This window comes from Onychomys torridus, chromosome 11, assembly GCF_903995425.1.
Source record: "Onychomys torridus chromosome 11, mOncTor1.1, whole genome shotgun sequence".
Classification (NCBI taxonomy): Eukaryota; Metazoa; Chordata; class Mammalia; order Rodentia; family Cricetidae; genus Onychomys; species Onychomys torridus.
This window is the reverse complement of record NC_050453.1, coordinates 53,610,375-53,623,225: the sequence shown is the minus strand read 5'-3', so window position 1 is coordinate 53,623,225 and position 12,851 is coordinate 53,610,375.

The window sequence follows — 12,851 nt, the reverse complement described above, 5'->3', positions numbered from 1 at the left end:
GTCTGAGATGGTGGTCCTTTCCCTAAGGTAGAGCCTGTAAAGTCAAGTCTAGCCCTTCACACTAGCAGCAATAAGTGCTTAACACTTTTAAGAGGCCCTGCCACCAAACATTGACATGGGGTTTATGAGCAGCAGGCAACATGCTACTCAATGGCTACAAGAACCCAGAAGCTCCCCAGAGTTGAGGAGATAAACATGGCTCTCCTAAATGCCTCCACCATGTAGCTGGGCTCTTAGAGAACCAGGTGTGGCAGAAGCAGAATTGCTATCCATGCCACTTTAAAGGCTAACGTGGTCAGAAAAAAGGTAGAGATATGCAATAAAAACAGATTCAAATGGAAAAAAAACAATAAATATTTTACAGTATGTTTGAAAAATAGGAGTATGCTTGAGAGAGAGAAGGGAAACAGTCATTGATTAAAAAATGATTTAAAAAATAACAATAAAGTCATTAAAAGGGAATAGAGGAAAAATATGATAAGCCACATAACGATAAAAAATACACAGAGAATCTGGACTCTGTATTTTATTGTGTTATCTTTGATTTTTTTGACTGTTAATGGGCAAATGATAATGACTGAGAGACATTTGATTGTGAAAGCTATTAAATTAAAACAACCTATGTACTTAAAAAATATCTTGACTTCAACATTTAAGTCAAAACATATATTACTTTGGGAAAGAGTTACTGCTAGGAAATGAGAGGCTCTGGATTCATTCTTGGTTAAACAAAATTAGGTTTGATCAAGGAAGACTCCCAAAAATGTCTCTGAGGGGAGTAGATGGCCCAGATGATCCACCATTTTAGAGTACCTCTGTTGCAGTTTCCTCTGAGTTCTAAATCCAGAATGGCTTCAAGGTTGCTTGCTCAGATGATTCAGTCTCATAGAACTTTCCAGTCAGGACTTGACCATAATCCTGAATTTTCTTAGTGTCACTGATAACAGTATTATCAATCAACAGAAAGTAGGCTAGAGAACTATGCCCACATTCCCAAGAGAATGGGCATGGTTATTTATTATCATTTAAGGAGGATTGCATACAAGTTTTTATTGGTAATGGTCAAGAAAAAAAGCTGAATAAAGATGCTGTGGATATTGCTCTGTATGCTGTGAAAATGTTGCTCTAATTAGTTAATAAATGAAGTCCTGATTGGCCAGTAGCCAGGCAGGAAGTATAGGCAGAACAAAGAAAGAAGAGAATTCTGGGAACTGGAAGGCTGAGTCAGGAGTCGTCAGCCAGACACAGAGGAAGCAAGATGTGAAGGCAGAACTAAGAAAAGGTACCCAGACACGGGGCTAAACATAAATAAGAATTATGGGTTAATTTAAATGTAAGAGCTAGTCAGTGGTAGGCCTGAGTGAATGTCTGAGTTTAGTATAAGTCTCTGTGTGTTTACATGGTTCCAAGGGGCCACATGGATGTGGGAGCCGGGCAGAACCAGGACAACTTCAGCTACACAAAGGAGATTAGATTAAGGGATCTTGTTGTAAAAAGAAAAGGGGTGAGATAGAAATGTGGTAATGCAAGGTAGGATAGAAAGTCAATTAGGTACTATACTTTGGACTCACCAAGATAGGAAAGATAATGGAGTGTTTTCTCTAAATTTGTCAAATACAAATGGACTACACATTGTTAATATAATTATTGCCTAAAGTTATCCTTAGACAAAATGAGGGAAATGTGTGATATTTTGTTTTTGTTCTCAAAAATAAAGCTTGCCTGGAGATCAGAGGGTGGAGTTAGCCACTAGTTAACCATAGAGCTCGGTAGTAGTGTTGCATGCCTTTAATCCCAGGACTTGGGAGGCTCATACCTTTGCTAGCACTTGGGAGGCAGAGGTGGAGACAGCAATATAAGGTGAGTGGAGATAGGATTTCCTCCACATTTTGTCTGAGTATCCAGAGAGGTAAGAAGTCACTAGTGGCTGCTCCTCTGCTTCTCTTTCAGGTGATAACCCCAATATTTGACTCCTGGTTTTTATTGATAAAACTAATTAGGATTGTGCTTCACTCTCCTTATATTACAGCTGGACAAGGCAATCCATTAGGAGGAAAAGGGTACCAAAAGCAGGCAAAAGAGTCAGAGACAGCCCTCACTTTCAGTCTTCTGCTTGCTTCTATCCTGACTACATGGTCTGATTGTTGAGTGAAGAATCCCACTGTATCTAGGATAATGTGATTATTTCCCCTCCTCACTGAACAATTTTCTTTAAGATCATAATGAAGGCAATTTTTATAGAGCAATGACACTTAGAGATGTGAGACTTCCTGAGGATGGAAAAGGAAAACAAGGAAGTTTTACACCTTAGAGACCCATGAATCTTATCTGTGGAGAATAGGCTGATGATCAAAAAAGGCAATTATGTTCCTGTTTCCAAGATAGGTCTGAGTTCCTTGGTCATGTAGTTTATAGAATTAATTAGAGGTTTTGTTGTGCACCTTGAGAAAGAAATTAAATGGCCCTATTGTATATAAATAAAAAAGAAAAATAGATGGTTAACTAGACCACTTGAGTAAGGTTTTATAGAATAAAATAAGGGTAAGTATTAGACTCAATGAAACTACAAACTGCCATCTGATCTGGAATAATCCTTTAGTGCATTGTGAAGATGTGTCACTCTCCTTGTTAATAAAAAGCTTACTGGTCTATTGCTAGGCAGGAAGAGGTTAGGTGGGAAAACCAGGCTAAGATAGCACTGGGAAGAAGAAGGACAGAGTCACAGGAGTCACCAGCCAAATGCAGAGAGCAACAAGATAAACATGCAATGCTGAAGAAAGGTAACAACACGTCGTAGAGTGTAGATTGGAAATATGGATTAATTTAAGTTGTAAGAGCTGGTTAGTAACAAATATAAGCTATTGGCAAAGCATTTATAATTAGTAAGTCTTTGTGTGGTTACTGGGGAGATAGTGGTCCTGAAGAAAATCTTCATCTACAGCTGCCTGTCAGTACAAAGGAACTGGATGAAATATACTTGGCTTGCTTAAAAGGTTGTTACTCAATAAAAGAATCATTGCTTCAGGGTGAAGATGTTATGGTGGGAAAATTAATACAAAGAAAATATTTAACTACATGTGGGTTTCTAAATAAAATACAAAACATGTGATCATAATGTGATTTCTTCCTGTGTAAAGATTTTAATTTGTTCTTTTGGAAAATATGTAACTTGTGGTTATGAGGTAATTCACCCTTGCACAGAAATTTTTGTCTTAGGTGGTATATAAAAGGATAAGAAAAATATAAAGACAGAAAATTACATGTTGTTTCCTCACATATGTCTCCTCTGTGTGTTTACCTGCTGACTCTACACCTCCTTTCCAGTTTCTCTGACCTGCTGTAGCTGTACTCCAGTACCCCTGACTCCTACAGTCCTTCCTCCCCCTCTTCCACAGGGTTCCCTGAACTCCACCTAACGTTTGTCTGTGAGTCTCTGCATCTGTGTCCATCAGCTGCTGCATTAAGCTTCTCTGGTGACAATTATACTAGGTTACTGTCTGTGAGTATAGCAGAACCATTTCTTGACTTTTTTCTGGTCAAGTTTGTTTCTATTCTTGATCGTGGCTATTCAGCCTGTGGTTCCTCACCCTCCACACAGTGTCCAGGGTGTGCTCCCTCTCTTGAAATGGATCTCAAGTTGGATCAGTCATTGTGATCACCCCAACAAGTTCTCCTCCACTTTAACCCCTCATATGTTGCAGCTAGGAGAAGTTGTAGGTCGATGATTTTGTGGCTGGGTTGGTTTTTCTCCCAATCACTCCATTGGAAGTCTTGCCTGCTTACAGGAGATGGCCAGTTCAGGCTCTGTATCCCCCATTACTAGAAGTCTTAGCGAGCATCACCTGTGGAGATTCCTGGGAGTTTCCATTGCACTAAGTTTCTGTCTCACCCTTGAAAAGCCCCCAATTCCATTTGTCTCTCCTGACACTCTCCTACATCCTCCCCAACCTGATTCCTCCTATCCCTGTCCCCATCTGCCCCCAGTCTACCCGTGATATTTATTCTAAATTTCCCTCTGTCCAGGGAGATTCATGCATTTTTCTTAGATAATTTTGATGGGCTTTGTGAGTGAAATTGTTCTCCTAGTATACTAATTGGAATAGTCATTACTTTAATGTAGAAAAATACTATTATTTGTGTGTTCATTCTGTATTGTGATTCTATATAACAATTATTTATCAAATATTAGAATCTTTAGGAAGAATCAGCATGGGCTTTCATTCTAAAATCATATAAAAGCAATTTTTGTAAGTATCTCATTCATTTTTTTCTTAGTTTTATTGCTTTGACAAATGTTTCAAGTACTGTATTTTACAAGAGTGGTGACAGTGGGCATCCTCTTCTTATATGAAAAATCAGAAAATAAAATTATTTCTACTTTTCAGTATAATCGTGACCATTCATCAAGTATAGCCAAAATGTTTACTGAGATCTCAGATTTCTGCTCCCACCTCTCTTAGGCTTCTTAGAAAGGGATGTTGAGTTCTATCAAAGGCATTTCTATGTTCATTGACATGACCATGTGGCTTTTGTTTTGATTCTGTTATGTGCCTCAATGGATTGATATATTTGCATGTATTGGGGCAACATTGCCTGTAATGAAAATACTTTGTAGCTTTCAACTATTCTTTCTTTGTTCTGTACAATTAGTGTGTGGTGATATATTGTGTACACTAATAAACTTGTCTGAAGATTAGAGAACAGAACAAGCCACTAGACTAAACATAGAGGCCAGGCAGTGGTGGCACACATCTTTAATCTTAGCACTCAGGAGGCAGAGGTCTCGCTGGAGTTCAAAGCCACCTTGGACTACATGAGATTGACTCAGTCTAGGAGAGAAACATCCCAGGTAGTGGTAGCACACATTTTTAATCCCAGTACTTGGAAATCACATGCCTTTAACCCCATCGAGAAAGGTATAAAAGGCATGAGGAGACAGGAACTAAACGCTTTTCAGCTGAGGAACCCTTTTCAGGTAGAGGCCTTTCAACTAGAAAGCCTTTTCAGACTGAGGAGTTGGTGAGATAAGGGGTGATGCCTGTGGCCTGTTCCTTCATCTTCCTGATTTTTCAGCATTTACCCCAATATCTGGCACTGGGATATTTTTTTTATTATTAAAAGACCGTTTAGAAACTCATGATATATTAGTGCTTTGACTTACATGGAATAGAAGATTTTTTTCTTTATGCCTCTTACAGCTGGATATGGATGTCTTTACTTAGATTTGAGTAATTTTCTTCTGTAATTTGGCTGAAAATATTTTGTAATTTTTATTAGAATTTCTTCTTCTGTGTCTTTGTTTTTAAAGATTATGTCTTTCCAGAGAGTCCCAGAGTTCTTGAAGGTTCTGTTTCTTGGGTTTTATTTAGATTTATGAATTTTCTTTCTCAAAGTTGTCTAATTCCTTCATCTTGTGTTCAGGCCCAGGTAGTCTTGCTTCCAACTGGTCCATTCTACTTGTGAGGTTTTTCCTTCGGGTTTCTGTTAGACTTAGTGACAGTTATTTGAAGTATACAAAGGTAAGCAAATTAATTTTCATTCTTCAATCAAGTTTAATTCAAAGCAATGTGTACATTTGCAGGTTCTGCTTTGGTATCAATGGTCATCACTGTTGCTAGGACATTGCATGCCCTGTTTGAGTGCATAGCGAAGCTTACTGACATTATTACCTCCAGTTCTGTGTTTGGATTTTTTTCAGGATTTCTTCCTCTTTACTGAGTTTTATTTTCTGTTCCTGCATTGTATTATGTGTCATATTCAACTGTTAATGTTTTCTTGGTTTTTGGTTCATTGTTCAATCATATCTTCTTTCAGTTTTTCAAATATATTTATAAATATTATGCTTTACAATTATAGTTAATTCTCTCTCTTTGTGTGTGTGTGTGTGTGTGTGTGTGTGTGTGTGTGTGTGTGTGTGAGAGAGAGAGAGAGAGAGAGAGAGAGAGAGAGAGAGAGAGAGAGAGATATTTATGAGCACATGTGTTTCAGAGAAATGTATCCGATTTCCTGGTGCAGGAGGCACAGGTGATTTTGAACCTCCTTATGTGAGTGCTCTGAAGAAAACGTTGATGCTCTGAAAGAACACTACATGCCCTTAACTGCTGACCCATCATCCAGCCCCTATAATTACTAACTTCAACTCGTTGTCATTGTGTTATCTAATTGGTTTTCTTAAGGAACATTTAATACCTGAGTACTAATTATGGAGAAGACATAACTATCATCTTAGTTTTTCAAGTTTGTTTGTTTTTTGTTTTTGTTTTTTTTGTTTTTTGTTTTTTTTTGTTTTTTTTTTTTGCAATGGGACCTGGGCATCTGGTGCTAGATTGGTGGCTGTCTCTTTTGGTAAGGATATTGTCTCACATTTGTTTAGTGGGCATTTGGATCTGCATTTACTGGTACCTCAACTTGGCAAGTATTGGAACAGCTGGACGGTGCTTTGGGTTCATCCTTGGGGCTACTTGGTAGTGATGTTCAGTTGTGGTATCAGAAGTGGTCTGAGATCAAATGGTGTAGGGTACATAGCTTCTCTCTACATAAATGAAATCTCTATATAGAAAGAAAGCTGTCACTGCCACCCACTCTGGCGTGAACCTGTGCCTGCACTGTGCATGATGCCACAGTCTTGGTAAGTTCATATGTGTTTCAGTGCTTTTGTGTCTGGAGAACACTGTTCCTTTGGAGTCATGCATCTTCCCTGCTTTCTAAAATCTCTCCAACTCCTCTTCTGACCCTGTTTGAGTGACTTGATGAAGGCATCTCATGGAGAACTAAGTGCTGCAGAATCTCTCAGACTGCTCACTGTCCTGTTGTTGATCTCTGATTTAGTTCCTAACTTCTGTAAGACATGAGTAGGGCACTTCACGATGGGTATAGCAGAGTATTCTTTGGACACATCTCAATGCTGAGACAGGGAAGTGGAAATGTGCTCTCTCCTAACCAAGATGTCATCTGTAGCTGATACCTTCTGCAAAGGAAAACTTAGTTTTCTTTAGTAGAATCTCATAGGGAATGGTGACCACACTTAAGGTTAGGCATTATAACCAGCAGTAAATGGACAACACAAACCAAACTAAATTATATTTTTTTTAGACTTTTGGTCTCATGTTTCTTCATTTGAACTTTTTTTTTTGTCTTTTGGTCTTTTGCATTTACATATGGTTTCCATATTATGCTTTTATGAGTTTTATATTTTGTATGTACATATATGTGTTTCTTGTATTTTTTTTTTATTTTGTGTATTTGATTTTTCCTGTTTTGTCTACTGTTTGTTTGCTTTCTAAGAGAAAGAGATAAAAGTTGCATGGAATTGGGATAGTAGAGGTGTGTGAGGTTCTGGTAGGAGTTGGAGTAGAGAAAATCATGATCAGGATAGATATCATGAAAATATATTTCAATGAAAACAAAATAAAGCTGTCACTACAGTTATTGAGAAGCTAAGGTATGAAGGTAAAAGAAAGAATGAGGTATGAGTGATCAGTGGGACACACAGACTGTCAGCCAGCACAGGACATCAGATGACGTCGGTATTGTCTTAGTAGGTAAGAGCAGGGTGAGCAGAGTACTTCCTTGTACTGTATGAGGAACTCAGATGCAAGTCCTTGTCCACTCAGTGATTGAGGACCCAGAGCTGTAAAAGGCAGCTATGCATGCAGATATTCATATGGCAATGGTTTGGATTGTGAAAAGGTGGGGAAAAAACAAGTATTTCCTTCTTTTTCTATTATTAAGAAAATTTCTGTTCATTTTACATACCAACCACAGATGCCCCTCTTCTCCCTCCTCCCATTCCCCCCCATCATCCCTCCTGATCCAACCCACATTCCTACCCCCTGAAGGCTAGGACTCCCATGGGGAGTCAGCAGAACCTGGTACATTCAATTGAGGCAGGTCCAACCCCTCCCCCTGAACCAAGGCTGTGTATGGTGTCCCACTGTAGCACTGGGCTCCAAAAAGCCCACTCATGCACCAGGGATGGATCCTGATCCCATGCCAGGGGGCCCCTTAAACAGATCACGTTAAACAACTGACTTGCCTATACAGAGGGCCTAGTCCTGTCTCATGGAGGCTCCACAGCTATTGGTCCACAGTGCATGGGTTCCCACTAGTTTGGTTTTTATGTCTCTGTATGTTTCCCCATCATGCTCCTGATGCCCCTTGCTCATAGAAGCCCTCTACTCTCTGTTTGAGTGGACTCCAGATTACATCCCATGGCTCCAGAGAAGCCATCTAACAAGGAGAATCCTAAGAGTGATGCATGGATCACCCTGGGAAGGGGAAATAGATGAGATCTCCATGAGCAATTATTTTCAAAGATGAGTTTTATTGTGTAGCATATGATCCACCCTGGAGAATGTTTTATATGCCTTTGGAAAGGATGTGCATTCTACCCTCATTAGGTAGTGTACTATGCATGTGTCTGACAGATTCAATTACTTAAGTTCATTAGGAATGTGATGTGTATCAGCTTGGTTTTACATTTTGGTGAAGTCACACAATTCTGATGATCAAGACAATATATCTAATATATCATTTATTTCTAATGTTTTTGTATTGTGTTTCTTCTATCTGATGAATCCACAATTAAAATAGTTGTATGAAGACCCTAGTGATTACTATACCTATGTTTATTTTTTCTGTCAGGTCTATACATATGTTTTTTATATTAAGTTAGTTAAACACATATCTAAATGTTATATATATGAAATTGGTTTTTAATTATTATATAACAACTTTATTTTTATCTATTAGATTTCTGTTTTAAGTTCAACTTTGTATGATGTGAGTTATAATCATGCTGTCCTTTGCTTCCCATATTCATGGACTTTATTGTTCATTCCTCTGCTGTAGTCTTAATGTGATTTCTCCACAACATTGATATTTGTCTGCCATACTACCTTCATGGGGATGAAGATAATTGGTTTCACTGGCTATTGGATTAGGTGGTTCTTTTCTCACTAATAGAATTACTTCCATTACAAAGAAACTACAAAGTGTTTCCTGGTCAAGATGCTGTCAGGCAGAAGTACTCAGGATACAGAAGGCAGTGCCTGACATCAAATCTTATGCCATCATCTTAGATTTGTTCTCCTTTGGATTCTGAAGTTTAGAACTTCATGACATGAGTACCTTTTAAGCACATGCAGTTGTACTGATAGACAACTATCTTCTCTAGTGTTAAAGTAAAAAAAAAAAAAAACAACATTGCTTTTGTGTGGTGATATTTTATTTGTGATAAAATGTGGTGATATTTTATTTGTGCTTTAATAAATAAAGTTTCCCTGGAGATCAGAGGAAAAGGCCAGCCACAACACAAAAGTTACGCAATGTTAGCACATGCCTTTAATCCTACCATTTGGTAGGCAGGATCTCTGTGTGCTCAAGGCCACACTGGTAACAGAGCCAGGTGTGCTTGGATAAGCCTTACATTGCAACACTACTTAACCATGGAGATCTGGAGATCTATACAGACAGACAGGAAGTGAAAGAGCTGGGCAGGAAGAGAAAGTGATGTAGCTGAACAGAGAGAGCAAATCAGATGGCAGAAGAGCAAGGTATGTATACATGGATAGATAGGAAATAACTCACATTTGGATGCTCCAGAGTTGGTGAGATAAGGTTGGCTGGTGGCTTTCCCTATTTCCCTGATCTCTCTAAGGCTTTCATACCTATACTTGGCTCCATATTTTTTTTATTTAATAAAACCATTTACAAATTAGTCTACACTTTTGCATCTTATTTTTTCTAGTATTAAGAAAACATTTCCTTAATGTTTGAATTATTGGCCTGGCAACTATCTAATTTCATATAATAGAAGGTTACGAAATATTTGTTCAATTTTGACCTTGTTATTTATACCTATATTTTCATCTTAAAGATTCCAAACATTTGCAAAGTTAAAAATATCTTTAGACTTTCTTTTCTTAGTGGTGATATATTGTGTACCCCAATAAAGCTTACCTGGAGATTAGAGGACAGAACCAGCCACTAAATTAGACATAGAGGTCAGGCAATGATGGCACACACCTTTATTCCTATCACTCTGGAGGCAGATATGTGTCTGGGTCTTTGTGTGTTCAAGGCCACACTGGGCTACATAGAAGAAACAGAACCAAGCAGTGGTGATATAAATATTTTAATTCCAGGAAGTACTATGGCAGGACACAGAAAGTTATATAAGGCATGAGGAAACAGGAACTTGCTCTCTTTAGGTTGAGGATTTCATAGAGGTAAGCTAGTGACTGGCTGTTCTGCTTCTCTGATCTTTCAGCTTTCACCCCAATATCTAGCTCTGGGTTCTTTATTATAAGACCTTTTAAGATTCTTGTTTCACATGGAACCCAACATTTGTGGCACAAACTCATGAAAATGCTGCTTGCCTGTGGCCTTGCAAGCCCCAAATCAGTCCTAAACTGAACATGGCTGGAGTTTCTATCCCATATGAGCTGGAGTCCCTTACTAGATGGATCCAGATGGCTGGATCTTTCACTTCTCTCCTGGTGGGTTGTAGGCTCTCCTTAGATCCCCATCTTGGTAGCTGCCTTGAAGCCCACTTGGGCTCCTATTGTTCTACAAAGTACAAAGAATTGGTGAATCAATTGAGATTTCTTAAAGGGGGAAATTACCTAAAAGAGGATTGTTTTCCCATATTAAAAAATGGAAAACATATTTGTGTATTATTTATACACATCAGCAATGGGTTCTCCTGTCCTTACCCCTCCCCCCCTGCTCCCACATTCCCCCAGCCCCTCCCCTCCATTCCCATCTCCTCCAGGGCCAAGACTCCCATGGGGATTCATTTAAACCTGGTGGATTCAGTACAGTCAGGTCCAGTTCCCTCCTTTCAGGCTGAGCAAAGTGTCCCTGTGTCAACCCAAGGTTCCAAACAGCCAGCTCATGCACTAAGGATAAGTCCAGGTACAACTGCTTGGTTTGCTCCCAAACATTTCAAGCTATTCAATTGTCTCACTTATCAAGGGTGCCTGCTCCAGCTGGGAGCTCCACAGCCTTTGGTTCATCATTCATGTGCTTCCATTTGCTTGGTTATTTGTCCCTGTGCTTTTCCAATCTTGGTCTCAATAATTCCACATTCTTACATTCCCTCCTCTTTCTCGACAATTGGACACCTGGGGCCTGGCCTAGGATCTCTGCATTCACTTCCATCAATTATTGGATGAGAGTTCCAGCACAACCATTAAGGTGTTTGGCCATCTGATCACCAGATTAGGTCAGATCAGGCTTTCTCTGGACCATTGTCAGCAGTCTACAGAGGATGTATCATTGTGGATTTCTGGGAACCTCTCCAGCATTCTGCCTATTCCTGTTCTCATGTGGTCATCATTTATCATGGTCTGTTATTCCTTGTTCTCCCTTTCTGTTCTTGATGCAGCTGGGATCTCCTGCTCCACTAAGCTTTCTTTCCCCTGAACCTTGCCCTTCTTTACTCCCACTGTCGTCCAGGTTGTTCATGTAGATCTCATACATTTCTCTATCATTGTGTGATCCCTGTGTCTTTCCTAGGGTCCTGTTTACTAGGTAGCCTCCCTGGAGTTGTGTAACAGTCTAGTCATCTTTGTTTTACATCTAGTATCCTACTATGAGTGAATACATACCATATTCATCCTTCTGAGTCTGGGTTACTTCACTCAGGATGATTTTTTTCTAGATCCATCCATTTGCCTGCAAACCTCATGATATCATTGTTTTTCTCTGCTCAGTAGTTCTCACAAACACAAATATAATAAATTTAAAAAAGAAGAGAGAAAAAATGGAAAACACTTTTACAATGGAGAGTGTTTGGTCTCTATTTCATAATATGACTGACATTCTAAAAATGGAACAGTTACATGAGAGGATAATTAATGTTGATGGAATAGAAGTAATGTCAATTATAAATATTATTTGTTTGATTATTTTTGCTTTATCATTAAAATGATCATTAATAAGTGTGCTAAGATCAAAGTTTTAGAAACATTTGTTAAAACAGATCATAGAGAAATTCAGACCCAGACAGAGGAATTTAAAAGTGAACCAATCTCAGCACTGCATTATATGGTTACAGATAAAGAGCCTAAGGCTTTCAAAAACCAAACATAATCTATTTAATAACCTTATAGGAACTGCAAAATGCCCAAGGCTGTGTAAGAGCTGACTAGACTCCTATGCAAATGTTAGATTTGAAGAGATTCAAAGAAGCTACAGCATCAACTTGTAATAGAATTATCCCTCAAGACTGGAAAAGATTTGGTTACAGTACTCTTAGAGACTGTTCCCCAGTTACAATGGAGAACCTGGTAGAAAGATGAGGCTAAAACCATTGAACAACAAAGTAGGGCTAGAGGTATGGAAAGCTCCCAAGATCAACTTGGATATTATGCTAATGTAGAAAGGCAATCTATATATGATGACCACACCCTGGATTTATGCCAAATGGCAGAATTCAATGCTTGGGACAGAATCAAAGAAGCATCAAAGGAAATTAAGTCATTTACGAAAGTTATACAGGGCCCAAAAGAAACTTTCAGATTTCTTGAAAAGGCTGTGTTCAGCAGAAGCTAGAAGGATAATAATTGAATCTCTGGCTTTTGAAAATGCTAATGAACAATGAAAAAGGGTAATTAGGCTATTAAATGTAAAATCAGCACTATTGGAGGAATGGATCCGAGATATGATGAATATTGAATCTCATGACCATGATGATACTTGGATAGGAGAGGTGATTTCCAGAGGTTTGAAGAAAAATAGTAATGTGGTATGTTTCAATTGTGGTAAACAAGGCCACCTAAAAATTAGACCCCAAAAGGTACAAATTAGGAGAGATTGATTACAGACTCTCAATGACTTTCAAAGAT